General features: G+C 42.6%; 1 protein-coding gene and 5 long non-coding RNA genes across 6 annotated transcripts in view; 1 reads left to right on the forward strand and 5 right to left on the reverse strand.

The window, feature by feature from the left end:
- dnajb6b (DnaJ heat shock protein family (Hsp40) member B6b) overlaps positions 1-22220 on the forward strand; it is a 99600-nt gene that overhangs the window by 49085 nt on the left and 28295 nt on the right. The window lies entirely within an intron of this gene.
- Positions 514-1330, reverse strand: LOC121688900. Its single transcript, XR_006024724.1, has 2 exons — positions 786-1330; positions 514-630 (listed from the first exon to the last, which is right to left on the reverse strand). It is a non-coding gene; the product is annotated as an uncharacterized LOC121688900 (long non-coding RNA).
- On the reverse strand, positions 5528-6344 carry LOC121688904. The gene is made up of 2 exons (XR_006024728.1): positions 5800-6344; positions 5528-5644 (listed from the first exon to the last, which is right to left on the reverse strand). It is a non-coding gene; the product is annotated as an uncharacterized LOC121688904 (long non-coding RNA).
- On the reverse strand, positions 10530-11346 carry LOC121688901. The gene is made up of 2 exons (XR_006024725.1): positions 10802-11346; positions 10530-10646 (listed from the first exon to the last, which is right to left on the reverse strand). It is a non-coding gene; the product is annotated as an uncharacterized LOC121688901 (long non-coding RNA).
- Positions 15544-16361, reverse strand: LOC121688902. The gene is made up of 2 exons (XR_006024726.1): positions 15817-16361; positions 15544-15660 (listed from the first exon to the last, which is right to left on the reverse strand). It is a non-coding gene; the product is annotated as an uncharacterized LOC121688902 (long non-coding RNA).
- On the reverse strand, positions 20705-21521 carry LOC121688903. Its single transcript, XR_006024727.1, has 2 exons — positions 20977-21521; positions 20705-20821 (listed from the first exon to the last, which is right to left on the reverse strand). It is a non-coding gene; the product is annotated as an uncharacterized LOC121688903 (long non-coding RNA).

Consider the following 22220-nt stretch of genomic DNA (forward strand, 5'->3'; position numbering starts at 1 on the left):
CAAGCTACTGAAAACGATTTATGAAATGTATGGCAACAAAAAAAGCCTGAAGGCAACAGAATACGTCGAGATCACTGTTAAGTGAGCTTGCCTTTTTAATGTGCGAGTGTGAACCTCCTTAATCTTACATTTAAGGTGTCAAGTCAGGGGTCCCTATATTTGTGATTAAGGGGTAATTAAGGACAATATGGATCTTAATTTTATTTTCAGGTGTTAATTCAAGGATTCCTTGATTAAGGAGGGGGGGGGGGGGGGTTAAGGGGAAATCAGGTAAAGGGGGAAAAGGGGTAAATTCAGTAGGCTTCTCCTTAATTGACCTAAATCTACACACATTTCTACTTAAAACCCTTCTGTAATTAAGTAGTTGTTTTTAAAGTAAAAAAAGCATTAAAGGGAGTGAAAATGAGTCGTGTTTCATAGTGATTAATGGCATCTCTATGGGCTAATGTTACTCCCATTCTGACAATTAAAAAAAAAAAAGAAAACGCGACATGACATGAACACCATAGCCTACCTGTTTTATAACATCACAACCATCAAATGGGGCGACAAACACAAGGCCCACTGCAGTCCTTTTCACAGAGTAGCCACAGTCTCCTGGTAGCTGGCTTAGTGAGAGAGGCGTGCCACCTGTTGAATAGAAAAAAAAGAAAAAAAAATGTGTTATTGATTCCAACACCGCAAGTGAAAGGGTTGCAAGGAATCAGCTGAATTAGGCTACTAATGTCGACAGACAGATATCGTGTACACTGCAAAAAAAAGTAGTAATTCAATACTTTTCTTACCTCTGTCTAACTGGAGTGAAGAACATCCAGGGCCTTTTGCAGAGAACTCCATGAGGTCATTAGTACATAATAAATTTGGTTGCATACGATGCCAAGCCTTAAAGTCTTCAGTGGTGCTTTGTCCACCCACCAGGCCAGGATGTGGATCGTCTGCTTGAAAGTTAACGGAGCCATCGTCTGCAGTGTTTTCTCCAACAGATCGTCCCTCATATTCCAGATTTTGACCCAGTGAAATATTCCCTGTGCCGAAAGTAATTGTCCCAGTGTGAATGTTCTTGGACCTTTCCTTACGATGCAGCTCGTCTCTTTGCACTATTTCGAGGCTTATACCACATGTTTGGCCAATGTAAAGCAATACAAGACACAAAAACAAACCAACACCCCTGTTTGGTTTAAGCCTCATTTTTATAAAAGTGGTAGCCTACAACCAGGAAGCTGGACTAACCTTGGTCTCACAACTCTTTCAGTAGTCTATAAATAGGCCTACTCAATTACCACTAATTGAAATGAGATCAGTGACCAAGCCTCTGATCAGGTTTTAATTGATGATGCAGCTGAACACTTAAATAATCAAGACCAACTATAGGGCTCTGGGCCTACTCTTTAATTTCATTAACAGCTGAACAGATACAGCTGGCCCATTGGTTTTAGGAAGGCTACATCAATTAGGCTAAGTGGACAAGCTGTCTCAGTAAACTTTTTGTCAAGAAGCATAGGCTTAAATTGTATATGTTTTGATCAGACGTTCAGGCTGTGTCCCTTTGTGAATGGTTATAGGCGCCTTTTCTCAATAGTCAACTGGGCTTACTTCATGCCGAGGTGTATGTGTGCTTGTTTGTGTTCGTGCGTGCGTGTGTACTTGTGTGCCAGTATGTGTGTGTGTGGGCATTTGCGTGTGTCTATGAATATCTGTGTGTGTGTGTGTGTGTGTGTGTGTGTGTGTGTGTGTGTGTGTGTGTTTAGGCGTCTGTATGCGTGTGTGTGTGTAGGTGTAACAAGTCTGATTGTATCTAATTTATCCTGAGCAAACAGCATTTTTTTGCTGTGTGCAAAGTCGTGTCTTCATGGTGTATTTCAGAGAACACTGGAAAACCTACCAGTATATGTTTAGGCATGGCTAATTGAATATTTGATACTTTACAGTGTGGATATATTTGAAATTGTGGTGAGGCTTGCAGCTGCCTGTTTTTTTAATCAAGGGCCAAGCACACAAAGGCAGAGTGAGCTATTTTAAATATGTTGTCAGACCTCTCCCCATGCAACTATATTAATGACATGGATCTGTTTAATAAATATACTGCTCAAAAAATTAAGGGAACACTTCAATCATACACTGGATCGGTACTCTGACACTGTTTGGTTCTGAGCACAAGTAAAACTTTTGTTTTGAAAGAACTGTCAGACATTCTGTGAATGTAGTTTGAGAATGGAGAAAAGGGTGGAAGGTTTCAAAAAATGTGTTTTAACAATTGTGGAAAACTGTAAGTGTTGCCTTAATTCTTTTTGAGCAGTGTATATTGATAATTTGAACTCTGAACCACTGACATCCAACCAATAATAACGCAGAGGTATATCCCTGAGAGTGCTCAGGGATTGGTGATCAGTGATAGTTGTTGGTGCATGTCACCCATGCCTACAAAAGGCCCAAGGACATCCAGCAGGCTTATTGCATTCTGTGGGGAATATGCTTAAACTCCCTAGAACAGTGGTTCTCAAACTTTTCACAATGAGTACCACCTCAGAAAACAATTGGCTCTCCAAGTCTCACCATTATGACTGACATTAAAATTCAGTAGCGTAGACCAAATAAACTATATATTACACTGTACATACTGTTTGACATCATTTTTCCCCCAAGAAAGAAAAAAATAGTTTAAAGGATTTTTTTTATTGTATATATTTTGATACAAGTGATTAATGAATCTTTAAGATTCAAAAACAACTCATGGAACATCTCTGGCCAATCAGACACAAATAAATAATTCCAAAGAATCCAATTGTAGTATAATCTTAGAACACTTGACACCAAAGCTTTATTTACTTGCTTATGCGTTGCAGATGTCTCATCAGTGCAGGACCATCTGTTTTCTTTATCTGAAGAGAAACTGAGCTAAACAAAATTTGAAGGATGAGTACAGACTCCCAAAAACCTTATCCTTGCCTGTGGCACATTTGAGTAGAAACAAAGACTCAATTTGGATTGTGTTAAAACCTTGATCTCCATTATCATGCACACATAAGCAATATGGCAGTAGAATTTTAAACTTTCAGTTTTGGCTAAACCATGAGACAAGTAGTCAGTAAAACCACTCGACAAGCAGCTTGAACAAATGATCTTGGACAACTAAATTCCAAATACACTTTTTAATATATGCATTAAATGACACATATTGGAATAGAGAGTTGGAAAATAAAAGGTTGAGTAGGGAATGGTTTTGGAGTGCTGTTGAATTGATTCCACATTCTGTGGAAGCTGTAGAATGTGCTTCTGTAGTTGGTGCAACAGTAGTTTTAGGGAGTTTTCACAGGCATTACAGGTTAGTAGTCTCCAAAGAAGGGGGGCATCCACTGTTGATTCTGTGGAGGAAGCCTGGCAGCTGTGGTAGGTGCAACAGTAGTTTTAGAGGGAGTCTCCACAGGCATTACAGGGTAGTAGCCTCCAAAAGGGGGCATCCACTGTTGATTCTGTGGAAGAAGCCCGGCAGCTGTGGTAGGTGCTTCTGTAGTTGGTACAAAAGTATATTTATAGGGAGTCGCCACAGGCATTACAGGGTAGTAGCCTCCAAAAGGGGGCATCCACTGTTGATTCTGTGGAAGAAGCCCGGCAGCTGTGGTAGGTTCTTCTGTAGTTGGTGCAACAGTAGTTTCAGAGGGAGTCTCCACAGGCATTACAGGGTAGTAGCCTCCAAAGAAGGGGGGCATCCACTGTTGATTCTGTGGAGGAAGCCCAGCAGCTGTGGTAGGTGCTTCTGTAGTTGGTGCAACAGTAGTTTCAGAGGGAGTCTCCACAGGCATTACAGGGTAGTAGCCTCCAAAAGGGGGCATCCACTGTTGATTCTGTGGAGGAAGCCTGGCAGCTGTGGTAGGTGCTTCTGTAGTTGGTACAAAAGTATATTTATAGGGAGTCGCCACAGGCATTACAGGGTAGTAGCCTCCAAAAGGGGGCATCCACTGTTGATTCTGTGGAAGAAGCCCGGCAGCTGTGGTAGGTTCTTCTGTAGTTGGTGCAACAGTAGTTTCAGAGGGAGTCTCCACAGGCATTACAGGGTAGTAGCGTCCAAAGAAGGGGGGCATCCACTGTTGATTCTGTGGAGGAAGCCCAGCAGCTGTGGTAGGTGCTTCTGTAGTTGGTGCAACAGTAGTTTCAGAGGGAGTCTCCACAGGCATTACAGGGTAGTAGCCTCCAAAAGGGGGCATCCACTGTTGATTCTGTGGAGGAAGCCTGGCAGCTGTGGTAGGTGCTTCTGTAGTTGGTGCAACAGTATATTTACAGGGAGTCTCCACAGGCATTACAGGGTAGTAGCCTCCAAAGAAGGGGGGCATCCACTGTTGATTCTGTGGAGGAAGGCCGGCAGCTGTGGTAGGTGCTACTGTAGTTGGAGCTGGAGTAGTGGATAAAACTGGAGAGACTTGGTCTGAGCTTGATGCCGGGCAGGAGAGGGTTACTGGATTGTCGTGCCACAACATCTGCAGCAAGTGGCTATTTCCCTGGAGGAAGACATAAAATAATGCAGTCATACACCTAAGTATAAGTATATATACTCTTGATCCCGTGAGGGAAATTTAGTCTCTGCATTTATCCCAAACTGTGAATTAGTGAAACACACTCAGCACAGTGAGGTGAAGCACACACACGACTCGCGGCGCAGTGAGCTGCCTGCAACAGCGGCGCTCGGGGAGCAGTGAGGGGTTAGGAGTCTTGCTCAAGGGCACTTCAGCCATGCCTACTGGTCAAGGTTCGAACTGGCAACCCTCTGGTTACCTAGCTCAACAAAACTGAAACATGTCCCACATTAATTGAAGTGCTAAATAACTGCTTGGGGTCCCTTTGCCTAACTTCAGGAACACTTCTGGTTTAAGAGCCTTACATCTACAACCAGTAAGGCCACTCCTATATGCACACATCTGTTTACAAGGGACCAAATTGTATGCAATTTTTATTATGTTCACCATTAGCTTCCACCCCTGTGGTGAGTTGATTGGACTTCACCCAGGAAAGTCTAACTGTTCAAGCTACTGAAAACGATTTATGAAATGTATGGCAACAAAAAAAGCCTGAAGGCAACAGAATACGTCGAGATCACTGTTAAGTGAGCTTGCCTTTTTAATGTGCGAGTGTGAACCTCCTTAATCTTACATTTAAGGTGTCAAGTCAGGGGTCCCTATATTTGTGATTAAGGGGTAATTAAGGACAATATGGATCTTAATTTTATTTTCAGGTGTTAATTCAAGGATTCCTTGATTAAGGAGGGGGGGGGGGGGGGTTAAGGGGAAATCAGGTAAAGGGGGAAAAGGGGTAAATTCAGTAGGCTTCTCCTTAATTGACCTAAATCTACACACATTTCTACTTAAAACCCTTCTGTAATTAAGTAGTTGTTTTTAAAGTAAAAAAAGCATTAAAGGGAGTGAAAATGAGTCGTGTTTCATAGTGATTAATGGCATCTCTATGGGCTAATGTTACTCCCATTCTGACAATTAAAAAAAAAAAAGAAAACGCGACATGACATGAACACCATAGCCTACCTGTTTTATAACATCACAACCATCAAATGGGGCGACAAACACAAGGCCCACTGCAGTCCTTTTCACAGAGTAGCCACAGTCTCCTGGTAGCTGGCTTAGTGAGAGAGGCGTGCCACCTGTTGAATAGAAAAAAAAGAAAAAAAAATGTGTTATTGATTCCAACACCGCAAGTGAAAGGGTTGCAAGGAATCAGCTGAATTAGGCTACTAATGTCGACAGACAGATATCGTGTACACTGCAAAAAAAAGTAGTAATTCAATACTTTTCTTACCTCTGTCTAACTGGAGTGAAGAACATCCAGGGCCTTTTGCAGAGAACTCCATGAGGTCATTAGTACATAATAAATTTGGTTGCATACGATGCCAAGCCTTAAAGTCTTCAGTGGTGCTTTGTCCACCCACCAGGCCAGGATGTGGATCGTCTGCTTGAAAGTTAACGGAGCCATCGTCTGCAGTGTTTTCTCCAACAGATCGTCCCTCATATTCCAGATTTTGACCCAGTGAAATATTCCCTGTGCCGAAAGTAATTGTCCCAGTGTGAATGTTCTTGGACCTTTCCTTACGATGCAGCTCGTCTCTTTGCACTATTTCGAGGCTTATACCACATGTTTGGCCAATGTAAAGCAATACAAGACACAAAAACAAACCAACACCCCTGTTTGGTTTAAGCCTCATTTTTATAAAAGTGGTAGCCTACAACCAGGAAGCTGGACTAACCTTGGTCTCACAACTCTTTCAGTAGTCTATAAATAGGCCTACTCAATTACCACTAATTGAAATGAGATCAGTGACCAAGCCTCTGATCAGGTTTTAATTGATGATGCAGCTGAACACTTAAATAATCAAGACCAACTATAGGGCTCTGGGCCTACTCTTTAATTTCATTAACAGCTGAACAGATACAGCTGGCCCATTGGTTTTAGGAAGGCTACATCAATTAGGCTAAGTGGACAAGCTGTCTCAGTAAACTTTTTGTCAAGAAGCATAGGCTTAAATTGTATATGTTTTGATCAGACGTTCAGGCTGTGTCCCTTTGTGAATGGTTATAGGCGCCTTTTCTCAATAGTCAACTGGGCTTACTTCATGCCGAGGTGTATGTGTGCTTGTTTGTGTTCGTGCGTGCGTGTGTACTTGTGTGCCAGTATGTGTGTGTGTGGGCATTTGCGTGTGTCTATGAATATCTGTGTGTGTGTGTGTGTGTGTGTGTGTGTGTGTGTGTGTGTGTGTGTGTGTGTGTGTGTGTGTGTAGGTGTAACAAGTCTGATTGTATCTAATTTATCCTGAGCAAACAGCATTTTTTTGCTGTGTGCAAAGTCGTGTCTTCATGGTGTATTTCAGAGAACACTGGAAAACCTACCAGTATATGTTTAGGCATGGCTAATTGAATATTTGATACTTTACAGTGTGGATATATTTGAAATTGTGGTGAGGCTTGCAGCTGCCTGTTTTTTTAATCAAGGGCCAAGCACACAAAGGCAGAGTGAGCTATTTTAAATATGTTGTCAGACCTCTCCCCATGCAACTATATTAATGACATGGATCTGTTTAATAAATACACTGCTCAAAAAATTAAGGGAACACTTCAATCATACACTGGATCGGTACTCTGACACTGTTTGGTTCTGAGCACAAGTAAAACTTTTGTTTTGAAAGAACTGTCAGACATTCTGTGAATGTAGTTTGAGAATGGAGAAAAGGGTGGAAGGTTTCAAAAAATGTGTTTTAACAATTGTGGAAAACTGTAAGTGTTGCCTTAATTCTTTTTGAGCAGTGTATATTGATAATTTGAACTCTGAACCACTGACATCCAACCAATAATAACGCAGAGGTATATCCCTGAGAGTGCTCAGGGATTGGTGATCAGTGATAGTTGTTGGTGCATGTCACCCATGCCTACAAAAGGCCCAAGGACATCCAGCAGGCTTATTGCATTCTGTGGGGAATATGCTTAAACTCCCTAGAACAGTGGTTCTCAAACTTTTCACAATGAGTACCACCTCAGAAAACAATTGGCTCTCCAAGTCTCACCATTATGACTGACATTAAAATTCAGTAGCGTAGACCAAATAAACTATATATTACACTGTACATACTGTTTGACATCATTTTTCCCCCAAGAAAGAAAAAAATAGTTTAAAGGATTTTTTTTATTGTATATATTTTGATACAAGTGATTAATGAATCTTTAAGATTCAAAAACAACTCATGGAACATCTCTGGCCAATCAGACACAAATAAATAATTCCAAAGAATCCAATTGTAGTATAATCTTAGAACACTTGACACCAAAGCTTTATTTACTTGCTTATGCGTTGCAGATGTCTCATCAGTGCAGGACCATCTGTTTTCTTTATCTGAAGAGAAACTGAGCTAAACAAAATTTGAAGGATGAGTACAGACTCCCAAAAACCTTATCCTTGCCTGTGGCACATTTGAGTAGAAACAAAGACTCAATTTGGATTGTGTTAAAACCTTGATCTCCATTATCATGCACACATAAGCAATATGGCAGTAGAATTTTAAACTTTCAGTTTTGGCTAAACCATGAGACAAGTAGTCAGTAAAACCACTCGACAAGCAGCTTGAACAAATGATCTTGGACAACTAAATTCCAAATACACTTTTTAATATATGCATTAAATGACACATATTGGAATAGAGAGTTGGAAAATAAAAGGTTGAGTAGGGAATGGTTTTGGAGTGCTGTTGAATTGATTCCACATTCTGTGGAAGCTGTAGAATGTGCTTCTGTAGTTGGTGCAACAGTAGTTTTAGGGAGTTTTCACAGGCATTACAGGTTAGTAGTCTCCAAAGAAGGGGGGCATCCACTGTTGATTCTGTGGAGGAAGCCTGGCAGCTGTGGTAGGTGCAACAGTAGTTTTAGAGGGAGTCTCCACAGGCATTACAGGGTAGTAGCCTCCAAAAGGGGGCATCCACTGTTGATTCTGTGGAAGAAGCCCGGCAGCTGTGGTAGGTGCTTCTGTAGTTGGTACAAAAGTATATTTATAGGGAGTCGCCACAGGCATTACAGGGTAGTAGCCTCCAAAAGGGGGCATCCACTGTTGATTCTGTGGAAGAAGCCCGGCAGCTGTGGTAGGTTCTTCTGTAGTTGGTGCAACAGTAGTTTCAGAGGGAGTCTCCACAGGCATTACAGGGTAGTAGCCTCCAAAGAAGGGGGGCATCCACTGTTGATTCTGTGGAGGAAGCCCAGCAGCTGTGGTAGGTGCTTCTGTAGTTGGTGCAACAGTAGTTTCAGAGGGAGTCTCCACAGGCATTACAGGGTAGTAGCCTCCAAAAGGGGGCATCCACTGTTGATTCTGTGGAGGAAGCCTGGCAGCTGTGGTAGGTGCTTCTGTAGTTGGTACAAAAGTATATTTATAGGGAGTCGCCACAGGCATTACAGGGTAGTAGCCTCCAAAAGGGGGCATCCACTGTTGATTCTGTGGAAGAAGCCCGGCAGCTGTGGTAGGTTCTTCTGTAGTTGGTGCAACAGTAGTTTCAGAGGGAGTCTCCACAGGCATTACAGGGTAGTAGCGTCCAAAGAAGGGGGGCATCCACTGTTGATTCTGTGGAGGAAGCCCAGCAGCTGTGGTAGGTGCTTCTGTAGTTGGTGCAACAGTAGTTTCAGAGGGAGTCTCCACAGGCATTACAGGGTAGTAGCCTCCAAAAGGGGGCATCCACTGTTGATTCTGTGGAGGAAGCCTGGCAGCTGTGGTAGGTGCTTCTGTAGTTGGTGCAACAGTATATTTACAGGGAGTCTCCACAGGCATTACAGGGTAGTAGCCTCCAAAGAAGGGGGGCATCCACTGTTGATTCTGTGGAGGAAGGCCGGCAGCTGTGGTAGGTGCTACTGTAGTTGGAGCTGGAGTAGTGGATAAAACTGGAGAGACTTGGTCTGAGCTTGATGCCGGGCAGGAGAGGGTTACTGGATTGTCGTGCCACAACATCTGCAGCAAGTGGCTATTTCCCTGGAGGAAGACATAAAATAATGCAGTCATACACCTAAGTATAAGTATATATACTCTTGATCCCGTGAGGGAAATTTAGTCTCTGCATTTATCCCAAACTGTGAATTAGTGAAACACACTCAGCACAGTGAGGTGAAGCACACACACGACTCGCGGCGCAGTGAGCTGCCTGCAACAGCGGCGCTCGGGGAGCAGTGAGGGGTTAGGAGTCTTGCTCAAGGGCACTTCAGCCATGCCTACTGGTCAAGGTTCGAACTGGCAACCCTCTGGTTACCTAGCTCAACAAAACTGAAACATGTCCCACATTAATTGAAGTGCTAAATAACTGCTTGGGGTCCCTTTGCCTAACTTCAGGAACACTTCTGGTTTAAGAGCCTTACATCTACAACCAGTAAGGCCACTCCTATATGCACACATCTGTTTACAAGGGACCAAATTGTATGCAATTTTTATTATGTTCACCATTAGCTTCCACCCCTGTGGTGAGTTGATTGGACTTCACCCAGGAAAGTCTAACTGTTCAAGCTACTGAAAACGATTTATGAAATGTATGGCAACAAAAAAAGCCTGAAGGCAACAGAATACGTCGAGATCACTGTTAAGTGAGCTTGCCTTTTTAATGTGCGAGTGTGAACCTCCTTAATCTTACATTTAAGGTGTCAAGTCAGGGGTCCCTATATTTGTGATTAAGGGGTAATTAAGGACAATATGGATCTTAATTTTATTTTCAGGTGTTAATTCAAGGATTCCTTGATTAAGGAGGGGGGGGGGGGGGGTTAAGGGGAAATCAGGTAAAGGGGGAAAAGGGGTAAATTCAGTAGGCTTCTCCTTAATTGACCTAAATCTACACACATTTCTACTTAAAACCCTTCTGTAATTAAGTAGTTGTTTTTAAAGTAAAAAAAGCATTAAAGGGAGTGAAAATGAGTCGTGTTTCATAGTGATTAATGGCATCTCTATGGGCTAATGTTACTCCCATTCTGACAATTAAAAAAAAAAAAGAAAACGCGACATGACATGAACACCATAGCCTACCTGTTTTATAACATCACAACCATCAAATGGGGCGACAAACACAAGGCCCACTGCAGTCCTTTTCACAGAGTAGCCACAGTCTCCTGGTAGCTGGCTTAGTGAGAGAGGCGTGCCACCTGTTGAATAGAAAAAAAAGAAAAAAAAATGTGTTATTGATTCCAACACCGCAAGTGAAAGGGTTGCAAGGAATCAGCTGAATTAGGCTACTAATGTCGACAGACAGATATCGTGTACACTGCAAAAAAAAGTAGTAATTCAATACTTTTCTTACCTCTGTCTAACTGGAGTGAAGAACATCCAGGGCCTTTTGCAGAGAACTCCATGAGGTCATTAGTACATAATAAATTTGGTTGCATACGATGCCAAGCCTTAAAGTCTTCAGTGGTGCTTTGTCCACCCACCAGGCCAGGATGTGGATCGTCTGCTTGAAAGTTAACGGAGCCATCGTCTGCAGTGTTTTCTCCAACAGATCGTCCCTCATATTCCAGATTTTGACCCAGTGAAATATTCCCTGTGCCGAAAGTAATTGTCCCAGTGTGAATGTTCTTGGACCTTTCCTTACGATGCAGCTCGTCTCTTTGCACTATTTCGAGGCTTATACCACATGTTTGGCCAATGTAAAGCAATACAAGACACAAAAACAAACCAACACCCCTGTTTGGTTTAAGCCTCATTTTTATAAAAGTGGTAGCCTACAACCAGGAAGCTGGACTAACCTTGGTCTCACAACTCTTTCAGTAGTCTATAAATAGGCCTACTCAATTACCACTAATTGAAATGAGATCAGTGACCAAGCCTCTGATCAGGTTTTAATTGATGATGCAGCTGAACACTTAAATAATCAAGACCAACTATAGGGCTCTGGGCCTACTCTTTAATTTCATTAACAGCTGAACAGATACAGCTGGCCCATTGGTTTTAGGAAGGCTACATCAATTAGGCTAAGTGGACAAGCTGTCTCAGTAAACTTTTTGTCAAGAAGCATAGGCTTAAATTGTATATGTTTTGATCAGACGTTCAGGCTGTGTCCCTTTGTGAATGGTTATAGGCGCCTTTTCTCAATAGTCAACTGGGCTTACTTCATGCCGAGGTGTATGTGTGCTTGTTTGTGTTCGTGCGTGCGTGTGTACTTGTGTGCCAGTATGTGTGTGTGTGGGCATTTGCGTGTGTCTATGAATATCTGTGTGTGTGTGTGTGTGTGTGTGTGTGTGTGTGTGTGTGTGTGTGTGTTTAGGCGTCTGTATGCGTGTGTGTGTGTAGGTGTAACAAGTCTGATTGTATCTAATTTATCCTGAGCAAACAGCATTTTTTTGCTGTGTGCAAAGTCGTGTCTTCATGGTGTATTTCAGAGAACACTGGAAAACCTACCAGTATATGTTTAGGCATGGCTAATTGAATATTTGATACTTTACAGTGTGGATATATTTGAAATTGTGGTGAGGCTTGCAGCTGCCTGTTTTTTTAATCAAGGGCCAAGCACACAAAGGCAGAGTGAGCTATTTTAAATATGTTGTCAGACCTCTCCCCATGCAACTATATTAATGACATGGATCTGTTTAATAAATATACTGCTCAAAAAATTAAGGGAACACTTCAATCATACACTGGATCGGTACTCTGACACTGTTTGGTTCTGAGCACAAGTAAAACTTTTGTTTTGAAAGAACTGTCAGACATTCTGTGAATGTAGTTTGAGAATGGAGAAAAGGGTGGAAGGTTTCAAAAAATGTGTTTTAACAATTGTGGAAAACTGTAAGTGTTGCCTTAATTCTTTTTGAGCAGTGTATATTGATAATTTGAACTCTGAACCACTGACATCCAACCAATAATAACGCAGAGGTATATCCCTGAGAGTGCTCAGGGATTGGTGATCAGTGATAGTTGTTGGTGCATGTCACCCATGCCTACAAAAGGCCCAAGGACATCCAGCAGGCTTATTGCATTCTGTGGGGAATATGCTTAAACTCCCTAGAACAGTGGTTCTCAAACTTTTCACAATGAGTACCACCTCAGAAAACAATTGGCTCTCCAAGTCTCACCATTATGACTGACATTAAAATTCAGTAGCGTAGACCAAATAAACTATATATTACACTGTACATACTGTTTGACATCATTTTTCCCCCAAGAAAGAAAAAAATAGTTTAAAGGATTTTTTTTATTGTATATATTTTGATACAAGTGATTAATGAATCTTTAAGATTCAAAAACAACTCATGGAACATCTCTGGCCAATCAGACACAAATAAATAATTCCAAAGAATCCAATTGTAGTATAATCTTAGAACACTTGACACCAAAGCTTTATTTACTTGCTTATGCGTTGCAGATGTCTCATCAGTGCAGGACCATCTGTTTTCTTTATCTGAAGAGAAACTGAGCTAAACAAAATTTGAAGGATGAGTACAGACTCCCAAAAACCTTATCCTTGCCTGTGGCACATTTGAGTAGAAACAAAGACTCAATTTGGATTGTGTTAAAACCTTGATCTCCATTATCATGCACACATAAGCAATATGGCAGTAGAATTTTAAACTTTCAGTTTTGGCTAAACCATGAGACAAGTAGTCAGTAAAACCACTCGACAAGCAGCTTGAACAAATGATCTTGGACAACTAAATTCCAAATACACTTTTTAATATATGCATTAAATGACACATATTGGAATAGAGAGTTGGAAAATAAAAGGTTGAGTAGGGAATGGTTTTGGAGTGCTGTTGAATTGATTCCACATTCTGTGGAAGCTGTAGAATGTGCTTCTGTAGTTGGTGCAACAGTAGTTTTAGGGAGTTTTCACAGGCATTACAGGTTAGTAGTCTCCAAAGAAGGGGGGCATCCACTGTTGATTCTGTGGAGGAAGCCTGGCAGCTGTGGTAGGTGCAACAGTAGTTTTAGAGGGAGTCTCCACAGGCATTACAGGGTAGTAGCCTCCAAAAGGGGGCATCCACTGTTGATTCTGTGGAAGAAGCCCGGCAGCTGTGGTAGGTTCTTCTGTAGTTGGTGCAACAGTAGTTTCAGAGGGAGTCTCCACAGGCATTACAGGGTAGTAGCCTCCAAAAGGGGGCATCCACTGTTGATTCTGTGGAGGAAGCCTGGCAGCTGTGGTAGGTGCTTCTGTAGTTGGTACAAAAGTATATTTATAGGGAGTCGCCACAGGCATTACAGGGTAGTAGCCTCCAAAAGGGGGCATCCACTGTTGATTCTGTGGAAGAAGCCCGGCAGCTGTGGTAGGTTCTTCTGTAGTTGGTGCAACAGTAGTTTCAGAGGGAGTCTCCACAGGCATTACAGGGTAGTAGCCTCCAAAGAAGGGGGGCATCCACTGTTGATTCTGTGGAGGAAGCCCAGCAGCTGTGGTAGGTGCTTCTGTAGTTGGTGCAACAGTAGTTTCAGAGGGAGTCTCCACAGGCATTACAGGGTAGTAGCCTCCAAAAGGGGGCATCCACTGTTGATTCTGTGGAGGAAGCCTGGCAGCTGTGGTAGGTGCTTCTGTAGTTGGTACAAAAGTATATTTATAGGGAGTCGCCACAGGCATTACAGGGTAGTAGCCTCCAAAAGGGGGCATCCACTGTTGATTCTGTGGAAGAAGCCCGGCAGCTGTGGTAGGTTCTTCTGTAGTTGGTGCAACAGTAGTTTCAGAGGGAGTCTCCACAGGCATTACAGGGTAGTAGCCTCCAAAGAAGGGGGGCATCCACTGTTGATTCTGTGGAGGAAGCCTGGCAGCTGTGGTAGGTGCTTCTGTAGTTGGTGCAACAGTAGTTTCAGAGGGAGTCTCCACAGGCATTACAGGGTAGTAGCCTCCAAAGAAGGGGGGCATCCACTGTTGATTCTGTGGAGGAAGCCCGGCAGCTGTGGTAGGTGCTACTGTAGTTGGAGCTGGAGTAGTGGATAAAACTGGAGAGACTTGGTCTGAGCTTGATGCCGGGCAGGAGAGGGTTACTGGATTGTCGTGCCACAACATCTGCAGCAAGTGGCTATTTCCCTGGAGGAAGACATAAAATAATGCAGTCATACACCTAAGTATAAGTATATATACTCTTGATCCCGTGAGGGAAATTTAGTCTCTGCATTTATCCCAAACTGTGAATTAGTGAAACACACTCAGCACAGTGAGGTGAAGCACACACACGACTCGCGGCGCAGTGAGCTGCCTGCAACAGCGGCGCTCGGGGAGCAGTGAGGGGTTAGGAGTCTTGCTCAAGGGCACTTCAGCCATGCCTACTGGTCAAGGTTCGAACTGGCAACCCTCTGGTTACCTAGCTCAACAAAACTGAAACATGTCCCACATTAATTGAAGTGCTAAATAACTGCTTGGGGTCCCTTTGCCTAACTTCAGGAACACTTCTGGTTTAAGAGCCTTACATCTACAACCAGTAAGGCCACTCCTATATGCACACATCTGTTTACAAGGGACCAAATTGTATGCAATTTTTATTATGTTCACCATTAGCTTCCACCCCTGTGGTGAGTTGATTGGACTTCACCCAGGAAAGTCTAACTGTTCAAGCTACTGAAAACGATTTATGAAATGTATGGCAACAAAAAAAGCCTGAAGGCAACAGAATACGTCGAGATCACTGTTAAGTGAGCTTGCCTTTTTAATGTGCGAGTGTGAACCTCCTTAATCTTACATTTAAGGTGTCAAGTCAGGGGTCCCTATATTTGTGATTAAGGGGTAATTAAGGACAATATGGATCTTAATTTTATTTTCAGGTGTTAATTCAAGGATTCCTTGATTAAGGAGGGGGGGGGGGGGGGTTAAGGGGAAATCAGGTAAAGGGGGAAAAGGGGTAAATTCAGTAGGCTTCTCCTTAATTGACCTAAATCTACACACATTTCTACTTAAAACCCTTCTGTAATTAAGTAGTTGTTTTTAAAGTAAAAAAAGCATTAAAGGGAGTGAAAATGAGTCGTGTTTCATAGTGATTAATGGCATCTCTATGGGCTAATGTTACTCCCATTCTGACAATTAAAAAAAAAAAAGAAAACGCGACATGACATGAACACCATAGCCTACCTGTTTTATAACATCACAACCATCAAATGGGGCGACAAACACAAGGCCCACTGCAGTCCTTTTCACAGAGTAGCCACAGTCTCCTGGTAGCTGGCTTAGTGAGAGAGGCGTGCCACCTGTTGAATAGAAAAAAAAGAAAAAAAAAATGTGTTATTGATTCCAACACCGCAAGTGAAAGGGTTGCAAGGAATCAGCTGAATTAGGCTACTAATGTCGACAGACAGATATCGTGTACACTGCAAAAAAAAGTAGTAATTCAATACTTTTCTTACCTCTGTCTAACTGGAGTGAAGAACATCCAGGGCCTTTTGCAGAGAACTCCATGAGGTCATTAGTACATAATAAATTTGGTTGCATACGATGCCAAGCCTTAAAGTCTTCAGTGGTGCTTTGTCCACCCACCAGGCCAGGATGTGGATCGTCTGCTTGAAAGTTAACGGAGCCATCGTCTGCAGTGTTTTCTCCAACAGATCGTCCCTCATATTCCAGATTTTGACCCAGTGAAATATTCCCTGTGCCGAAAGTAATTGTCCCAGTGTGAATGTTCTTGGACCTTTCCTTACGATGCAGCTCGTCTCTTTGCACTATTTCGAGGCTTATACCACATGTTTGGCCAATGTAAAGCAATACAAGACACAAAAACAAACCAACACCCCTGTTTGGTTTAAGCCTCATTTTTATAAAAGTGGTAGCCTACAACCAGGAAGCTGGACTAACCTTGGTCTCACAACTCTTTCAGTAGTCTATAAATAGGCCTACTCAATTACCACTAATTGAAATGAGATCAGTGACCAAGCCTCTGATCAGGTTTTAATTGATGATGCAGCTGAACACTTAAATAATCAAGACCAACTATAGGGCTCTGGGCCTACTCTTTAATTTCATTAACAGCTGAACAGATACAGCTGGCCCATTGGTTTTAGGAAGGCTACATCAATTAGGCTAAGTGGACAAGCTGTCTCAGTAAACTTTTTGTCAAGAAGCATAGGCTTAAATTGTATATGTTTTGATCAGACGTTCAGGCTGTGTCCCTTTGTGAATGGTTATAGGCGCCTTTTCTCAATAGTCAACTGGGCTTACTTCATGCCGAGGTGTATGTGTGCTTGTTTGTGTTCGTGCGTGCGTGTGTACTTGTGTGCCAGTATGTGTGTGTGTGGGCATTTGCGTGTGTCTATGAATATCTGTGTGTGTGTGTGTGTGTGTGTGTGTGTGTGTGTGTGTGTGTGTGTGTGTGTGTGTGTGTGTGTGTGTGTGTTAGGCGTCTGTATGCGTGTGTGTGTGTAGGTGTAACAAGTCTGATTGTATCTAATTTATCCTGAGCAAACAGCATTTTTTTGCTGTGTGCAAAGTCGTGTCTTCATGGTGTATTTCAGAGAACACTGGAAAACCTACCAGTATATGTTTAGGCATGGCTAATTGAATATTTGATACTTTACAGTGTGGATATATTTGAAATTGTGGTGAGGCTTGCAGCTGCCTGTTTTTTTAATCAAGGGCCAAGCACACAAAGGCAGAGTGAGCTATTTTAAATATGTTGTCAGACCTCTCCCCATGCAACTATATTAATGACATGGATCTGTTTAATAAATACACTGCTCAAAAAATTAAGGGAACACTTCAATCATACACTGGATCGGTACTCTGACACTGTTTGGTTCTGAGCACAAGTAAAACTTTTGTTTTGAAAGAACTGTCAGACATTCTGTGAATGTAGTTTGAGAATGGAGAAAAGGGTGGAAGGTTTCAAAAAATGTGTTTTAACAATTGTGGAAAACTGTAAGTGTTGCCTTAATTCTTTTTGAGCAGTGTATATTGATAATTTGAACTCTGAACCACTGACATCCAACCAATAATAACGCAGAGGTATATCCCTGAGAGTGCTCAGGGATTGGTGATCAGTGATAGTTGTTGGTGCATGTCACCCATGCCTACAAAAGGCCCAAGGACATCCAGCAGGCTTATTGCATTCTGTGGGGAATATGCTTAAACTCCCTAGAACAGTGGTTCTCAAACTTTTCACAATGAGTACCACCTCAGAAAACAATTGGCTCTCCAAGTCTCACCATTATGACTGACATTAAAATTCAGTAGCGTAGACCAAATAAACTATATATTACACTGTACATACTGTTTGACATCATTTTTCCCCCAAGAAAGAAAAAAATAGTTTAAAGGATTTTTTTTATTGTATATATTTTGATACAAGTGATTAATGAATCTTTAAGATTCAAAAACAACTCATGGAACATCTCTGGCCAATCAGACACAAATAAATAATTCCAAAGAATCCAATTGTAGTATAATCTTAGAACACTTGACACCAAAGCTTTATTTACTTGCTTATGCGTTGCAGATGTCTCATCAGTGCAGGACCATCTGTTTTCTTTATCTGAAGAGAAACTGAGCTAAACAAAATTTGAAGGATGAGTACAGACTCCCAAAAACCTTATCCTTGCCTGTGGCACATTTGAGTAGAAACAAAGACTCAATTTGGATTGTGTTAAAACCTTGATCTCCATTATCATGCACACATAAGCAATATGGCAGTAGAATTTTAAACTTTCAGTTTTGGCTAAACCATGAGACAAGTAGTCAGTAAAACCACTCGACAAGCAGCTTGAACAAATGATCTTGGACAACTAAATTCCAAATACACTTTTTAATATATGCATTAAATGACACATATTGGAATAGAGAGTTGGAAAATAAAAGGTTGAGTAGGGAATGGTTTTGGAGTGCTGTTGAATTGATTCCACATTCTGTGGAAGCTGTAGAATGTGCTTCTGTAGTTGGTGCAACAGTAGTTTTAGGGAGTTTTCACAGGCATTACAGGTTAGTAGTCTCCAAAGAAGGGGGGCATCCACTGTTGATTCTGTGGAGGAAGCCTGGCAGCTGTGGTAGGTGCAACAGTAGTTTTAGAGGGAGTCTCCACAGGCATTACAGGGTAGTAGCCTCCAAAAGGGGGCATCCACTGTTGATTCTGTGGAAGAAGCCCGGCAGCTGTGGTAGGTGCTTCTGTAGTTGGTACAAAAGTATATTTATAGGGAGTCGCCACAGGCATTACAGGGTAGTAGCCTCCAAAAGGGGGCATCCACTGTTGATTCTGTGGAAGAAGCCCGGCAGCTGTGGTAGGTTCTTCTGTAGTTGGTGCAACAGTAGTTTCAGAGGGAGTCTCCACAGGCATTACAGGGTAGTAGCCTCCAAAGAAGGGGGGCATCCACTGTTGATTCTGTGGAGGAAGCCCAGCAGCTGTGGTAGGTGCTTCTGTAGTTGGTGCAACAGTAGTTTCAGAGGGAGTCTCCACAGGCATTACAGGGTAGTAGCCTCCAAAAGGGGGCATCCACTGTTGATTCTGTGGAGGAAGCCTGGCAGCTGTGGTAGGTGCTTCTGTAGTTGGTACAAAAGTATATTTATAGGGAGTCGCCACAGGCATTACAGGGTAGTAGCCTCCAAAAGGGGGCATCCACTGTTGATTCTGTGGAAGAAGCCCGGCAGCTGTGGTAGGTTCTTCTGTAGTTGGTGCAACAGTAGTTTCAGAGGGAGTCTCCACAGGCATTACAGGGTAGTAGCGTCCAAAGAAGGGGGGCATCCACTGTTGATTCTGTGGAGGAAGCCCAGCAGCTGTGGTAGGTGCTTCTGTAGTTGGTGCAACAGTAGTTTCAGAGGGAGTCTCCACAGGCATTACAGGGTAGTAGCCTCCAAAAGGGGGCATCCACTGTTGATTCTGTGGAGGAAGCCTGGCAGCTGTGGTAGGTGCTTCTGTAGTTGGTGCAACAGTATATTTACAGGGAGTCTCCACAGGCATTACAGGGTAGTAGCCTCCAAAAGGGGGCATCCACTGTTGATTCTGTGGAAGAAGCCCGGCAGCTGTGGTAGGTTCTTCTGTAGTTGGTGCAACAGTAGTTTCAGAGGGAGTCTCCACAGGCATTACAGGGTAGTAGCCTCCAAAGAAGGGGGGCATCCACTGTTGATTCTGTGGAGGAAGGCCGGCAGCTGTGGTAGGTGCTACTGTAGTTGGAGCTGGAGTAGTGGATAAAACTGGAGAGACTTGGTCTGAGCTTGATGCCGGGCAGGAGAGGGTTACTGGATTGTCGTGCCACAACATCTGCAGCAAGTGGCTATTTCCCTGGAGGAAGACATAAAATAATGCAGTCATACACCTAAGTATAAGTATATATACTCTTGATCCCGTGAGGGAAATTTAGTCTCTGCATTTATCCCAAACTGTGAATTAGTGAAACACACTCAGCACAGTGAGGTGAAGCACACACACGACTCGCGGCGCAGTGAGCTGCCTGCAACAGCGGCGCTCGGGGAGCAGTGAGGGGTTAGGAGTCTTGCTCAAGGGCACTTCAGCCATGCCTACTGGTCAAGGTTCGAACTGGCAACCCTCTGGTTACCTAGCTCAACAAAACTGAAACATGTCCCACATTAATTGAAGTGCTAAATAACTGCTTGGGGTCCCTTTGCCTAACTTCAGGAACACTTCTGGTTTAAGAGCCTTACATCTACAACCAGTAAGGCCACTCCTATATGCACACATCTGTTTACAAGGGACCAAATTGTATGCAATTTTTATTATGTTCACCATTAGCTTCCACCCCTGTGGTGAGTTGATTGGACTTCACCCAGGAAAGTCTAACTGTTCAAGCTACTGAAAACGATTTATGAAATGTATGGCAACAAAAAAAGCCTGAAGGCAACAGAATACGTCGAGATCACTGTTAAGTGAGCTTGCCTTTTTAATGTGCGAGTGTGAACCTCCTTAATCTTACATTTAAGGTGTCAAGTCAGGGGTCCCTATATTTGTGATTAAGGGGTAATTAAGGACAATATGGATCTTAATTTTATTTTCAGGTGTTAATTCAAGGATTCCTTGATTAAGGAGGGGGGGGGGGGGGGTTAAGGGGAAATCAGGTAAAGGGGGAAAAGGGGTAAATTCAGTAGGCTTCTCCTTAATTGACCTAAATCTACACACATTTCTACTTAAAACCCTTCTGTAATTAAGTAGTTGTTTTTAAAGTAAAAAAAGCATTAAAGGGAGTGAAAATGAGTCGTGTTTCATAGTGATTAATGGCATCTCTATGGGCTAATGTTACTCCCATTCTGACAATTAAAAAAAAAAAAGAAAACGCGACATGACATGAACACCATAGCCTACCTGTTTTATAACATCACAACCATCAAATGGGGCGACAAACACAAGGCCCACTGCAGTCCTTTTCACAGAGTAGCCACAGTCTCCTGGTAGCTGGCTTAGTGAGAGAGGCGTGCCACCTGTTGAATAGAAAAAAAAGAAAAAAAAATGTGTTATTGATTCCAACACCGCAAGTGAAAGGGTTGCAAGGAATCAGCTGAATTAGGCTACTAATGTCGACAGACAGATATCGTGTACACTGCAAAAAAAAGTAGTAATTCAATACTTTTCTTACCTCTGTCTAACTGGAGTGAAGAACATCCAGGGCCTTTTGCAGAGAACTCCATGAGGTCATTAGTACATAATAAATTTGGTTGCATACGATGCCAAGCCTTAAAGTCTTCAGTGGTGCTTTGTCCACCCACCAGGCCAGGATGTGGATCGTCTGCTTGAAAGTTAACGGAGCCATCGTCTGCAGTGTTTTCTCCAACAGATCGTCCCTCATATTCCAGATTTTGACCCAGTGAAATATTCCCTGTGCCGAAAGTAATTGTCCCAGTGTGAATGTTCTTGGACCTTTCCTTACGATGCAGCTCGTCTCTTTGCACTATTTCGAGGCTTATACCACATGTTTGGCCAATGTAAAGCAATACAAGACACAAAAACAAACCAACACCCCTGTTTGGTTTAAGCCTCATTTTTATAAAAGTGGTAGCCTACAACCAGGAAGCTGGACTAACCTTGGTCTCACAACTCTTTCAGTAGTCTATAAATAGGCCTACTCAATTACCACTAATTGAAATGAGATCAGTGACCAAGCCTCTGATCAGGTTTTAATTGATGATGCAGCTGAACACTTAAATAATCAAGACCAACTATAGGGCTCTGGGCCTACTCTTTAATTTCATTAACAGCTGAACAGATACAGCTGGCCCATTGGTTTTAGGAAGGCTACATCAATTAGGCTAAGTGGACAAGCTGTCTCAGTAAACTTTTTGTCAAGAAGCATAGGCTTAAATTGTATATGTTTTGATCAGACGTTCAGGCTGTGTCCCTTTGTGAATGGTTATAGGCGCCTTTTCTCAATAGTCAACTGGGCTTACTTCATGCCGAGGTGTATGTGTGCTTGTTTGTGTTCGTGCGTGCGTGTGTACTTGTGTGCCAGTATGTGTGTGTGTGGGCATTTGCGTGTGTCTATGAATATCTGTGTGTGTGTGTGTGTGTGTGTGTGTGTGTGTGTGTGTGTGTGTGTTTAGGCGTCTGTATGCGTGTGTGTGTGTAGGTGTAACAAGTCTGATTGTATCTAATTTATCCTGAGCAAACAGCATTTTTTTGCTGTGTGCAAAGTCGTGTCTTCATGGTGTATTTCAGAGAACACTGGAAAACCTACCAGTATATGTTTAGGCATGGCTAATTGAATATTTGATACTTTACAGTGTGGATATATTTGAAATTGTGGTGAGGCTTGCAGCTGCCTGTTTTTTTAATCAAGGGCCAAGCACACAAAGGCAGAGTGAGCTATTTTAAATATGTTGTCAG

Source organism: Alosa sapidissima, chromosome 17, assembly GCF_018492685.1.
Source record: "Alosa sapidissima isolate fAloSap1 chromosome 17, fAloSap1.pri, whole genome shotgun sequence".
Classification (NCBI taxonomy): Eukaryota; Metazoa; Chordata; class Actinopteri; order Clupeiformes; family Clupeidae; genus Alosa; species Alosa sapidissima.